The sequence below is a fragment of the Pongo abelii genome, chromosome Y, assembly GCF_028885655.2.
Source record: "Pongo abelii isolate AG06213 chromosome Y, NHGRI_mPonAbe1-v2.0_pri, whole genome shotgun sequence".
NCBI classification, from domain to species: domain Eukaryota; kingdom Metazoa; phylum Chordata; class Mammalia; order Primates; family Hominidae; genus Pongo; species Pongo abelii.
This window is the reverse complement of record NC_072009.2, coordinates 14,332,416-14,346,239: the sequence shown is the minus strand read 5'-3', so window position 1 is coordinate 14,346,239 and position 13,824 is coordinate 14,332,416. Positions and strand designations below refer to the sequence as shown.

Here is a 13,824-nt window from a genome sequence, read left to right as displayed (position 1 = left end):
TACGCAGAGCCTGTATTTGCCTCGACCTGCGATAGTGTGTGCCGGGGTTCTGGCCTCTACAACAGATCAATTTCACCTTAGCACAAGGAGGCGACTTTCCTCCCACGTGCCCGGCCCGACTCACTTCCCCTAGGCCGCCCCTGTCAACCTGGCCCCAGCAACCAGAGAGAGTTCTCTGGATCTGCAGTATTGCTTCCGTACCATCCAGCTGGCCTGCCTAACGAAGAGAGATGTTTCATGTGTTCATGACACATAGAGATTTTCATGGCTTGCCACACTCAGGATGTCAGGACACAGGGCTGCCGTGCCCACAATTCCAAATGCCACGCAGCCCGTCTGTCCCAGGATGCCGAGCTACCGGGCACAAGCTCCAAGGGCTTCTCGGAGGAGGTTTGGGGAGAGGAGTTGGCGTTAGGGGGAGTTGGAGATGCAGGCCCACCAGTGGCTGTGCCGCCCAGGGAGACGCCCACCGCCCTCCCATTCATTGGCCAGCATGGGAGGAAGGCGGTCGCAGCGCGGCTCCCTGCGCTCTTCCCGCGCAGTCCATTAGGGGGCGCCCGGGAGCCCCGCGCATGCGCACTGAGGGCCCGCTGACCCACTGGGTGCAATAAAGGCTGCGGCCGGGTTCGTGTGGCTCGGTTCCGGCAGCATAGGCCTTGCTCAGTGGGAGTGCGGAGGAGGGCACCGTCTTCAGGATGGAGGCTGTACAGGAGGGGGCGGCCGGGGTGGAGAGTGAGCAGGTGGCTTTGGGGGAGGAGGCGGTGCTGGTGTTGGATGACATAATGGCGGAGGTGGAGGTGGTGGCCCAGGAGGAGGGCCTCGTGGAGCCGCAGGAGGAGGCCCAGCGGGCACAGCCTGGCCCTGGGCCCATGACCCCAGAGTCTGCACTGGAGGAGCTGCTGGCCGTTCAGGTGGAGCTGGGGCCGGTTAATGCCCAAGCCAGGAAGGCCTTTTCTCGGCAGAGGGAAAAGATGGAGCGGAGGCGCAAGGCCCACCTAGACTGCAGAGGCGCGGTCATCCAGAGCGTCCCTGGCTTCTGGGCCAATGTTGTATCCTTCTCAGTGTTTCTTCTGCCTTTCTGGTGGAGAGGTGCTCTCGGGGAAGTGTAAGTAACTTATGGGCAGCTTGGCATCGATGTGACGCCACCTTTGGGGAACAAAGGTGAGTTGCCCCGGACAAATGTGGCTAGGGAAAACTGCAGCAGGCGTGGGTACTATTTTCCTGCGTGCGGCAGAGAAACCCTTGGTGATGCCGAGCAGCAGACGTTTGGGGCATGTTTTTGAAGAACAGAAGCGAGTTCAGACCAGAATAGGTTTTTGTGTGCATCAAGCTATTTTTAAGGCAGTGTGATTGCTCCCCCTTTCTAGTCCGATCTGGGACTGGGCGTCTTCGGCTATAAGCAGATTCTGCCACTCCTCAGACACCAGCAAGTCTCTGCAAATCGCACCTCCGCATGTCAGTGCAGTCAGCCTCAGAATTATACACCCTCTGTGAAGCCAAGGGGCCTTATTTTAGGGGTAGGGGGAGGCGAAAGGAGGTCATATACGTGGAAGCAGATCTGAGAAATCCCCTACCCCAGCCTCTGGGTGCTCTTAGGCCTTCTTCCCTGTTGCTCCTAGCTTCTCCTTCCACCGCATGTAAAGCCTCTTTGACCTAAATCAGATTGCAAACCACCCCCAGATGTCAGCCCTGATCACTGACCAAGATGAAGACATGCTGAGCTACATGATCAACTTAGAGGTGAGGACAGCAAGACTGAGGCTAGAGGGTTTAGTGGGGGAGGGTAAGGGAAATAATTGGTTCCTGTGAGCAACAGTTGGCACCTCACCCAAAAAGGTATTTAAACTTTCTCCACCTTGTCCTGACAGGTGGAAGAAGTGAAGCATCCCGTTCATCTCTGCAGGATCATGTTGTTCTTTCGGAGTAACCCCTACTTCCAGAATAAAGTGATTACCAAGGAATATCTGGTGAACATCACAGGTGACAGGTGGCTCCCAGGATGGGTAGTGGAAGGAAGATGGTGGGGGGATCATTGCCAACGTGATCCAGTCCCCTTCCCACAAAACTTTCTGTCTCTGTAGAATACAGGGCTTCTCATTCCACTCCAATTCAGTGGCATCCAGATTATGAAGTTGAGGCCTATCGCCGCAGACACCACAACAGCAGCCTTAACTTCTTCAACTGGTTTTCTGACCACAACTTCGCAGGATCTAATAGGATTGCTGAGGTGGGTCCTCACTGGGAAACATCAGCAATGACCCTGGTGTGTTCCCACCTGTTTGGGTCACCAGTCTGAGCCCTGATGAGGCGTTTGCCGATTGATTCCCCTGACAGATCCTATGTAAGGACCTGTGGCGCAATCCCCTGCCGTACTACAAGAGGATGAAGCCACCTGAAGAGGGAACAGAGATTTCAGGTGAGCCGTTCAGTTGGAACTGGAGCTGTTTGATGCCCACTATGAGGGGGTTGACACACCTGCCTATTCAGGGAGCCTGGACGCTCATTTCAGAAATGTAGAAATTGAGGCTGCTTTCCTATATGTAGAAATTCCTTGAGAGGACGAGAGAGAGTGACAGAATCCAGGACATTCATGGCATTGGGCTGAAAAAGGCAGATTAGAGACTGCACTGCAAGGCAGGTTATAGCTGTGAGTCTTAAGCCCAGGGGAGCATAGTCCATTTCCAGAATCACTGAGAAGTGAAGCTGAAAATCATTCACTTCAATCTGTAGCCCTTGATTCCATGGCCGTCAACCCCAGCGGCAGTCATCCTACCTACTCCATGAGATTGGGCTCCCTGAATGTGCCTCCTGGTCATCCCTGTCCTAGACCGCAAAGGATTGTTTAGATTGATGGATTTCCTTGAGCTATTGCCGCATCAGATTTCTGTGTGCTGTTAGTGTACAATGCATCTTGTTAGCTGACTCCCCTCACAGAGAGTACTGGGAATGGGGCAGGTATTGCGGAGAACAGTTTGTAACCCATGGTAGGAGGAAGTTTAAGAGATCACAAATGGGGAAGGGATATCCTTTTCTCAGCGGGCCCTGCAATTAAAACATTTCAAAGTATGGCTGAGAGAAATGCGTTTTGACATGCGTTTGTGTTTCTCTAGGGGACTCCCAGATGTTGAGTTGACTGTGAGGGAGCATCGGACCTTACTTAAAACAGCAGAACTCCTAAAAAGTTACTACCGTATGCAGGATGTCAGTACTCAGCATGGTCTTATGCCCAGGAAGTAAAGGAAAAACCGACCCAGTCACAAAAAATCAGACAGGAAAAGGGGGTAAACTTGGATTGTATGGAATGCCAAATAAATATTCTCAAGAATGTTTGACTGTGTGTGTGTGTGTTTGTTTCTGTGTGTGTGTGTGTACGTTTATCCCCTGGATTTGGGTGTCATATTGAATTGATCAATCAATATGCTTTATTTTCTTCATGGAACTGACCCGTCTGTGTTGGAGCTGGGCCTCTAAAATTGTGGAGTGAATGGGTGTGGAATGTGTTGGGATTCTTCCTACAGGACAGAGTTGGGGAGGTCAAAGCAAAAGACAGCTTAGTTGGAAACTTACTTTGTCCTATGGAAGCAGAAGTAGTTCAAGGAAAGGGGTTAAGGTTTCCACAGCCCAGTTTGCTGGGACCTCTAAAATCCTTCATTTTGGGTATCATCATACACAATAGATAAGCACAGGATGATGGAAATCTTGAAGTTCCCTTTCTTGTTGAATTCACGTTCTTTTAAAGGTGAATGCATAATCCTTTTCTGGGACAATCAGCCCCTCAGAACTTCTCACACATCAACGTGAGAAGAAATGGGCAGGTAAGGTGTATGGAGGGACTGTGGGAAAGGTGACAGAGGCATGTGGGAAAGCATTCAGGATATGCTTTTTGGCGTAGATGACTAAGGGAAAACACAGACTGGCAGAAGTGCGGGGAAAGGGGTTGGATTTGTGGAATATAAGATTGCTGGGGAATCCACGCATGGACTGTCTTGTCACTTGATGACACAGGATATGGACACTCTTGTTGATGTTTACATCTTTAGTTGGGTTAAGCTTTTCTCCACGATTGTATGTTAGGTGAGGAACCAGTAGTGTACGTAGCTACCAACATTACGAGTGCATTTTGTGCTCTTGCAAACTCTAGTGAGGCTCTATTCTCCCCAGTGATTGGCACTGCAGATTGTTTCTGGAGCCCAGGGCCCTCTGATTTTCTGTGGCCTTTTCAGCATACTTTGCCTAAGTTTAATAATGTAAAGAGCAGATAGTTGCACAGTATGTGTTGCAAGCCTCACACAGGAGGACAACACATACAGTTTTCATTCACGGGTGGGTGGCGGCTTCCCATGAACACCTGTGTCTATGCACAAGACGAGGGGTTGCCTGTGTCACTGATGGGTGAGGAGGATTTCAGTGTCGGCGGCAGAACTTTCTTCCCGGTTCCCAGAAAAAACAGTTCCAACATGAGCATCCATGTTGGCCACACACTAGTAGAGTGCTAACATTCCTGTCCCATATGTACTCTGGTCGGCACAGCTTCTGTGAGAAGAGCTATGTTGTTTCAGGGAGGAAGGTTTGACAGTCAAAGTTCATGAATCTGTTGTACTGCCTTCAATACGCATTCCACACCTCCTGCTCGGTATCAGCAGTTGAGCTTTGAAAATCTATAGCCCAGTTTTGCCCCTGCTCCTGGGCACACTGCTGAAGCTCTGGAGGGGGAGTCTTGTCCTCCTCTGACTACTGTCCCCATGACCCACAAACACAGGAGAAACAGGTTTTCTCAGCAAATTATTCTGAAAACATTCGGAACCCTTTGGCCCCGTGAAGCTGCCCTTTATCTCACTGTGTGCAGGTCAAAGACACTGTGGTCCAGTACAGTATCCCTATAGTGGGAATGGGGCCACAGATTGGTGCCTGCACTCAGGGCAACTCAGATTAGGAAATGTCTGGGGACTTGCCTATAATCAGGTCATGTGAAAAGGTCTTGCCCCAAATTTAATGCATAGGAAAAAGTTGAGGAAGGTGTCTTGCAATGATTTCTCTAGGAGGTAAATAGATAAGAAGGAGACCATAAATAGATGGCTAGGGCTAGTTTTGGAACTAGCCTGTTTGAAAGTGGTGGTAGGGGAAGAGCTTTTTACAAGGCAGGCAGCAAACCAGGAACTGTCTACAATGGAAGGGCGTGCCATGGGTTGGTGGCTCAGCCATATTGCCACCCCACCGAGTGAATGCAGCCGACTGAGCTCCTTCCTCAAATCCTACATACAATTCAGTCTAGTGATTTCACATGAGATCCCTTGTTTTGGTATTATCAGAGATGGTGCTGAATTGTACAGGCTGTCTAACGCTTCTTCCACTGAATATCCGTGCACATGGGCCACAAACGCTAAGGGTACTGACGGATTTGTATTCTGCCTCAGTAACTCTGAAACACCTCTGTTACATCTACTGTCAGGGTCTTTTTCATGTTTAAAGTACCAAGTGTGTGTTTGTAGTTTTTAGTGTGTTTGTAGTTGTGTATGTTTATTTCTCTGCGTGGGTTTGTATCTTTCCTCTGACTCCACCTATGTCTCCCCATATTTTTCCACACTACCTGCGGTAATTTGTACATGCCTATCTCTACAACCATGCTAGAATTTGTATCTGTGTCTTTGAACATCTGTCACTCTCTCTCCCTTCCTTTCTTCCTTCCTTTCCTTTACACCCTTCCTTTCTTCTTTCCCTTCCTTCCCCACCACACTCTCTCCGTCTGTATCATCTACCTTTCTGTTCTCTATCTGAATTTAGTTTGTAATTCTGAATCTCTTGGCAGTGGCGTCAGACATCAGAATGTCTGGATGAAATTCCTCTTTGAAAGACTCTGAGCTGAAAGAGATGAGTTCTTTTTGTGAGCCATAATGAACGGTTTATTTCAGGCCAATCTAGCAATGACAGTGTTAAAAACAAATACTGAGCATTGCAGCAAAGCCAAAAGTCCCATGGATTCCACTCATCCCGCTCAGTGTATCGAAAAGGTGGAAAAGTGAAAAAGTGGGTATGCCTGTGGTCTCCCAAGCGGAAGGAGAACTTTCAAGTGATTGTGTCAGATGATTTTCCAGCAGGCAGCTATAGTTCGTAGATACATGCTGCGTAAACACAAGCACGATGATGAAACGTAGAAAATGTTCTTCTTCCTCCATTTCAGTTTTGTATTATCTTTTAACCAACATCATGCGTACAGAATTTCTTCACGACATGTCATAAACTATTGTTTAATGAACTCATACCTGAATTATTCATTGTGTCAAAGAATGTCAAACAATCATGATTCGTTATGACCTGCTACAGATAAGTGATAGGAAATAAGAAAATGAGAGCATATAGAAAGGGCACATCGTGGTCTGGGAACTTCACCAAGAGGTTCAGGCTAGCTGAATGCATGTCAGGGATTCAGAAAAAGACACTTGCACTTGTTATTAAGGGCTTTGAATGGAAAAGGAGCACTCTTTTTACATTTATGTCTTTTAAGTCATTTGGGGAGTTTGGTGTATTATTACTTACAGTGTTCTCTCTGCCCTTTCTTATTGTTCTCCCCATCTGGCGCTGTTATTATGTGAAAGCTGGTTTCCTCCATCGGATCGCGTAGGCTCTAATGATGTTTCATTTATTTTGATTCTCCTCACACTACGTAGTTTTAATTTGCCGAATGTGACTCTTTTTTTGTTGGTTTTCCGAGAATGGGTCTTACTCTGTCTTCTAGGTTGGACAGCAGCCCCAGGGTCTTAGCCCACTGCATCCCAGACACCACACACCCATGTGATCCTCTCAACTCAGACTCTCACACAGCTGGCACTAGAGGTGCATGCAACCCTTCCCAGCTATGTATTAATTTAGCAATTGATTACTTTTTGGATATGGGCCCATGTTGCCCCAGGCTCCTCTGGAACTCCTGAGTGCAGGCAATCCTCCCACCTCAGCCTACCAAAGTGCCGGAATGACAGGTGTGACCCATGGCCCTGGCATGGCTTTGAGTTTTTTGCTTTTTTCTTCTACCTCCTCACGTCTTCTTTTCAAACATGCAGTGAAGGTTTCAATTCATGGACTGTAGTCTCCGTGCCTCTAATTTCTATCTTTCAACTCATCGTCAGCATTCATTGCGATTTTCATATTTATAAATTTATATATATATATATGTGCACATATATATTTTTCCTTAACTTACCAAATGATGTTGCATTCTTTCCTGTGTCATGAAAAAGACTTTGATAGAAATGAAAAGCACCGCTTTATAATAAAATAGTTTATTGACATTTATTCTCTTAAGGCGTTTTAAAAATTGTATGTTTATTTGAAACTGTCATATGAAATGATACATATTTATAACATAAGGAGTGTTGTTCAAAAGGTCATATATATTATGCATTGGATACATCCAGCTAATCAACATATGCGTGATCTCACATACTTGTCATTTTTGTTGTGAAAAAACTTGACATGCACTGTCTTAGAATTTTGTTAGAGAAAGAATACATTATCACCAGTTATAGTCAGCAGGCTGAAGAAAATATTTTTGACCTATCCCTCCTTTCTAACTAGAAATATGAATTCTTGATCCAGCATCTCCTCAGTGCACCCTCTTCACCCCCGCCTTCGGAGTCACTACCTCTGTGAAGTCCGCTTTTTCAATTTCTTATAAGAATGAGGTCATGTGCTAGTTGCCTTTCAGATACCTGGCTTATGTGACTTAACAAAATGGCATGCACACATTCAGCAGATTCACACGCATTGTCACAACTGGCAGGATTTCCTTATTTATTATTGCATTACATTTTTCCATTCCGCGTAGGTGTATTTACCCCATTTTTTTAATCCACTCATCAATTGAGGGACACTCAGGTTGCTTCCGTTATTTTGGCTCTAGGGAAAATGTAATGAGTGCAACAATACTTGCATGGGTGCATGCACACCTTCAACATACTGATCTGTGTACTTGTGGGCGTGCCCGGGTATTTTGATTTGCTGGATCATATGGTGGGTGGTTCTACCTGTAGATTTTTGAAGACTGTTTATATTAAATAAAACCCATAAAACTTCTTGTAATGCCTGCACCAATTTACATTCTCACCAAAAGTGAGCAAGGAATTCCTTTTCTCTGCATCCTCACCAGAAATGAGGGTTTTCTTTTTTCTTTTTTTTTTTTCTTGTCTTTTGGAAAATAGGCATTCTGACTGAAGTGAGAAGAAATCTCATTGTGTTTTGATTTGCATTTTCCTGGTGGGTTGGGGATGATGAGGACTTTTTAGTGTGTCCTCTGGACAACTGTATGTCTTAGTTTCAGAAATGAGTATTCCAGCCTTTGCCCATTTGTTTTCAAGCTATTGAGCTGTGGGGAGTTCCTTATGTACTTTGAATATTGACCCATTAACAGATCTATGGTGACCCAATCATTGCTCCCATCCTGTAGGATGCCCCTTCTGTTTCTTTAGTTTTCTGTGTTGTGGTGAAGCACTTTAGTTTGATATGATTACATCCTCTATTTCTGATGGTGTTTACTGTGCTCTTGCAGTCACTTTGAGACCATCATTGCCTACAGAGATGCCATGGAGCTTCTTCCTTGTGATTTGTTCTGGTATTTTTATTGTTTCCTGTCTGACATTGGAGGTTGGTGATAAATTATCCACTTGTAAATTCCTTTATGTGGCTATTCAGTTTGTCCCCAACCTAGTTTATAGAAGATACTTGATTTTTCACTGGGCGTTGTTGCTTCTTTGGGAAAAGGCCGTGACTTAGCTGCAAATGCAGTGACTTAGTTCTGGGCTCCTGTTGTTTTTCATAAGCTCAAGTCTCTGCTTTTCTGCAGTGCTATCCTATTTCGGTACGTAAAGCTTTGTAGTAGTATATCATGAAGTTAGGTAGTGTGATGCCTCCAGCTTTGTGCGTTTTACTGGATTGCTCTGGGCTTTCAGGATGTTCTGCCGTTTCACAGGAAATTTAGGATTCTCAGATTACTTTTCTAAGAAGAATGGGTCATTGATATTTTTACAGGGGTTGTATAGGATCTGAGGATCACTCAGGTAGTATTGATGTCAATGCCATTTAGACAATGTGTTTGTGTGCACATGCTCAGGGCCAAGAGACACTGGGTGTCCTCAGCAATAGTGAGGTGGGCCTTAATGTCCAGCCAGATTGCCTTCCTGGAAACACACAGAGGATCCCCTTCCGTTTTGCTGTCTCTTCACATTTCCTCCCCTGCGAGCCCTGTGTGGTCCTCCAGATTCCCTGTGCGATGGCCTGCCTTTTTTGTGGGTGGGGAGTTGCTGGGTGAATGAGGATGGCAGAGGGGAACAAGCATGTCAGGAGAGCCTGGGTTCATCCAAATGGGACTTGGCAGGCCTGGGAGAGCCATTCTGGGAGGATGTAGACCTGGACAGGCCTCAGATGGGCATCTGTATGGAGGGTGAGACAGCCCTGGTGGATCCCAAACTGAAGGCCAGGTAGTGGCACGCCTCAGGACAGAGAAGGGAGCTAGCAAGGGATGATGAGGCAGCTATCTCTTGATCCTGGCTTCTTACCCATTGACCTTTGCTAATTATGCCTATTTAGCAGATTAGGGTTCCCCTATCCTGAAATGTGGGAACTACAGTTCCCTTATGGACCTTTCTCCACCAGCCCATGATGGCCTGAGTTTGCTCACTGCAATCTCCTCCCTGAGCCTTGGCTTCTCTATGTGCATCCTAACTCCGGGACCCACAGGCTTCTCAACCCCCAGGCCTGGGCTGCTTCCCTGTCCTCTTCTCTGTTCCCTCTCTGAGGGCCTAACTCCGTTGAGTAGTGCTGCAGGAGATTGAGCCACAGGCCCTGGCTGATGACCTCGGGGACTGGGCAAAGTGGTCGTGACAGGTCAGGTTCCGGTCCAAAGCCAATTCCTCCGATGCCGAGGAATGTCCAACAAGGTCCTTTGCCATGACGCCGCATAGCTGCCCCACCTCAGCAAACCTGCCATACCCTGGGCAGTCACAGTCAGCCAACCAGCTGAGGAAGCTCAGTTAGGCAGTGCCCTGCAGGAAACTGGGGCCTTCACCTGAATGAGCCTAGAACCACTTGACTGCAGTGGAGCCAGTCGCCCTGTATCCTGGAGGGAGAGGAGTCAGGAAGGCTAACGCCAGGCCGAGCTTCCCAGGTACTACCCCCTCTACCATACCAGGAGGCACTCCTCATTGAGGATGCCAACGCAATACTCCTTAGTGAGCACTTCGTTGCCAAAGTAAATGTTGTGATGACAGGCAAACTTCTTCCTGCCAGTTGTACTCATGATGAGTGAGTTCCTCCTCCTGCCTGTCCAAGAAGGAGAAAGAGGACAGCCAAGGGACAATTTCATCTAGGTGGGCTGAGGTGGCCTTCTAGCTGGGGTGAAGCATGCGTTTCCCCTTCCTAGCTCCCCGACTGAGACACCCCTGAGCTCCAGGAGCACCTCAAACTGACCTGGATCTTAGAACCCTTCCCCAGACCCGGGCTTACCATCCTGACCAGCAATCCAACATGTAGCTTTGAAGGACTTCCTCATGATGTTTCAGCTACTTGCTCTCACCGGAAATAATCACAACTTTTAAACTGTTCTTCATGCCAACTTAAATGTTTCATTTTTACTACCTCATGGTTTGGATGAGGCATGTATTTTTAAATAGATTTTCACCCTTATTGTACCTCTGTGATAAACTGCTTACTTACATTCATACCATAATTATCTTTCAGTTTTACTTGTCTGTTCCCCAAGATTCAGTGAAACTAAGAATTCTATTTATGCTTGTATCTTTCAGCAACCATATGTGAGATAATGGTGCACATTACTGCAGAAATCACATATACAGGTCCAAAGGGAGACGAAGAAAAAGAAAGCAAGTTTTAAAGTCTGTACATTCCTAACTCTGTATCAGAAACTCACAAATAACAGTGAAATCAAAGAATGATCACAGCCAATTCCTTTTCATACCTAGACTGAAATAAGAATCTTCAAAAGAAAAGAAAGTTCAGAATTTGGGTTTGCAAAAAGTTTCCTATATAGACAAAATTATTGGTAACTTTCTCTGACTAGAAAACAAACAAAAATCCACGTTTTTCATATGTGTAAATATACACATTTTTATTTCCATCAGTGATGATACGCAAGTAAGTAATAAAGTGAAAGTACAATAAATTGATATATGGAATGTTCACAGTCTCCAAATATTCCATTGAGACTATTAATTTTATGTAAACCATAAAGAATGCTTCATGAAACTACATTATACAGTGTCTTTTAGTATTTTACTCACATTTTAAATAATCAACAATTAGAGGGAATTCTTCCTCATTATTTATTACGACTACCGTTATTTTCCTTGAGTAATCCTGTTGAAATTAAGTATTTTAAATAAAACATTAAAAACAAATTATATTGACTGATTTCAGCTTTTAATGAAATCCTACTTGTGTATTTGTAGTAATGTGAAGTATAACTTTCTCCTCACAATTACTCTTTTATAAAACCGGTGTTATTGTTTTCTCTGACACTAACATTGTGATATCTCACAGCTTTACTGTGTGTATACATGACATCCCTCCAGAGAGTAGGCGTCAAATATGTGGAAAAATCATATTTGTGACAAAATTCTGGGAAAGGCAATGGTGAAATGGAAGAATAATTTCTAACTTGCTAACTGTTGGTCAATGGGTTTGTATTTATTTAGCTATAGACACGTATGTGCACACTGTGAGTTTGCCCATGTACATATACATTTCTAGGAGATACCCGTAATATATGGGTTGTGTAATTTTTAATTTATCCACTATTGTGTATGTGTGAAATTAGAAAAGCAGTTACCTTTTCTTTACTCAATTTGTTGGAAAGCCAAAAAAGTCTGTCAACCTTCATTTCAATTAATCCAATACTGTTAACTGCGGACACCTTCATTCTCCTTGTTCTCCTTTGGCAACCGGGAAGTTAATTCTCACTCTAATTCAGCTCTCAGGGTGTGATCCACAAACTTTGTATATGCTTAAAAGGATAAAAGTTCAGTGAAATGTCAAGCCATGCTGTGAAATGTTCCATTGTTTCTATATCTCTAATTGTCCTTTCATGTTATAGAGGCAAGAAAAACAATTCAATGTGTTTCTTAGTATCCAGTCCAATGCACTCTTTCTTCATAATATGCCAAACCCATCCCTTCAAGGCCTTGACATCTCAACATGGCTGGACGTCTCAAAATCTCTTCTCATTAATAACCATTATGTTAATCACTGTTGCCCACAACTGGAATTCGACTGTGAAATCCCCTGGTGGAAATTGCTGTAATGGCTCAAACTACTGGAATGACTATTTGTTTTACCTGAAAACATCTGATGAGCATATACATATGCTATGTGCATGAACATATTGTACATTAACAACATACCATCACTGCCAGTAGATAATAGGTATCCCAAACCTTTGAACCAAACTGACCTCAGGTGCTCCCACAAACCAAGCTTTTTCCTCCACAGCTTTCTTTTTATGTCAAAAAACCGCAAGTCCAGGCCGGGCGTGGTGGCTCTCGCCTGTAATTTCCACATTTTGGGAAGCCGAGGTTGGTGGGTCACTTGAGGTCAGGAGTTCGACACCAGCCTAGGCAACATGGCAAAAACCTGTCTCTACCAAAAATAGAAGAAGTAGCCAGGCCTAGTGGCACATTCCTGTGGTCGAGCTACTTGGGATGCTGAGGCAGGAGAACCGCCTGAACCTGGGAGGCAGAGGTTGTAGTAAGCTAAGATCAGACTACTGCACTCCAGCCTGGATGACACAGCGAGACCATGTGTCAAAAAAGAAAAAAAACAAAGCAACTCCACTCGTCCAGTCGCTTAGGTAAAAAGTACTGTAGTTGGCTGGGCACGATGGCTAACGCCTGTATTCCCAGCACTTTGGACTTTGGAAGGCTGAGACGGGCAGATCACCTGAGATCAGCAGTTGGAGACCAGTCTGGCCAACATGGTGAAGCCTGGCCTCTACTAAACATACAAAACATTAGCTGGGCATGGTGACGAATGCTTGTAATCCCAGCTAGTCGAGAGGGGGAACCTGGGAGGCAGAGGATGTGGTGAATGGAGATGATGCCACTGCACTCCTGCCTGGGCTACACAGCGAGTGTACCCTGTGAGAAACAAAGGTGAACAGAAGAAAAGTTCTTTATTTAAATATCTAGTACATTAATTTTCAAGTTGTTGTAGAAACATTTCTCTTTAAACTCCTATTGTAATGTCACTTTTCCTGCTACTCACAAATTTAATCTGTAATATTTGCAGTATCGTGAAGTTCTAAGTACATTTAAATTCCTATTATGATAATCCATGGATTGCTGAGAAATAGTGGTTTTAATTTTGTTGTTCAATTTCCACTTAATTTTATTTCAACTTGTGTTAACTCAATTGAAAATTCTTTAGTAGTTTTTTAAATCTCATATCAAGACTTTTATTCACATCAATTGCTGTATAAATGCTCCCACCTTGAAGAACACTCTCTTATAGCCTGCTTCCCTACGACAGTCTTGACTGGTTGCCCTCCAGGCCTGTTTCAATTGTCTCATTCTAGGACTTACATTCACTACCCTTTTAAGAATTTATCTTTCTCTTTTCTTGTGTGTCCTGTTTTCTGCATTTCACATCTTTATCTTTCTTGGTTTACTTCTTCTTTTTGGTAGGAAAAAATCTCTAGTAATTTCTTGAGGAAAGGTTCACCTGGAGACAAAATTTTCGAGTTCTCATATGTCTGAAAAATGTTATGTTTTCTCCTTGTACATTTGATTTTAGTCTATTTGGAAATAAAAACATATGTCAGAAATC

At 44.8% G+C, this 13,824-nt stretch overlaps 1 pseudogene; it reads left to right on the top strand.

The window, feature by feature from the left end:
• Positions 1–572: 572 nt before the first annotated feature.
• On the top strand, positions 573–3,245 carry LOC129053428 (testis-specific Y-encoded protein 8-like; annotated as a pseudogene).
• Positions 3,246–13,824: the final 10,579 nt, after the last annotated feature.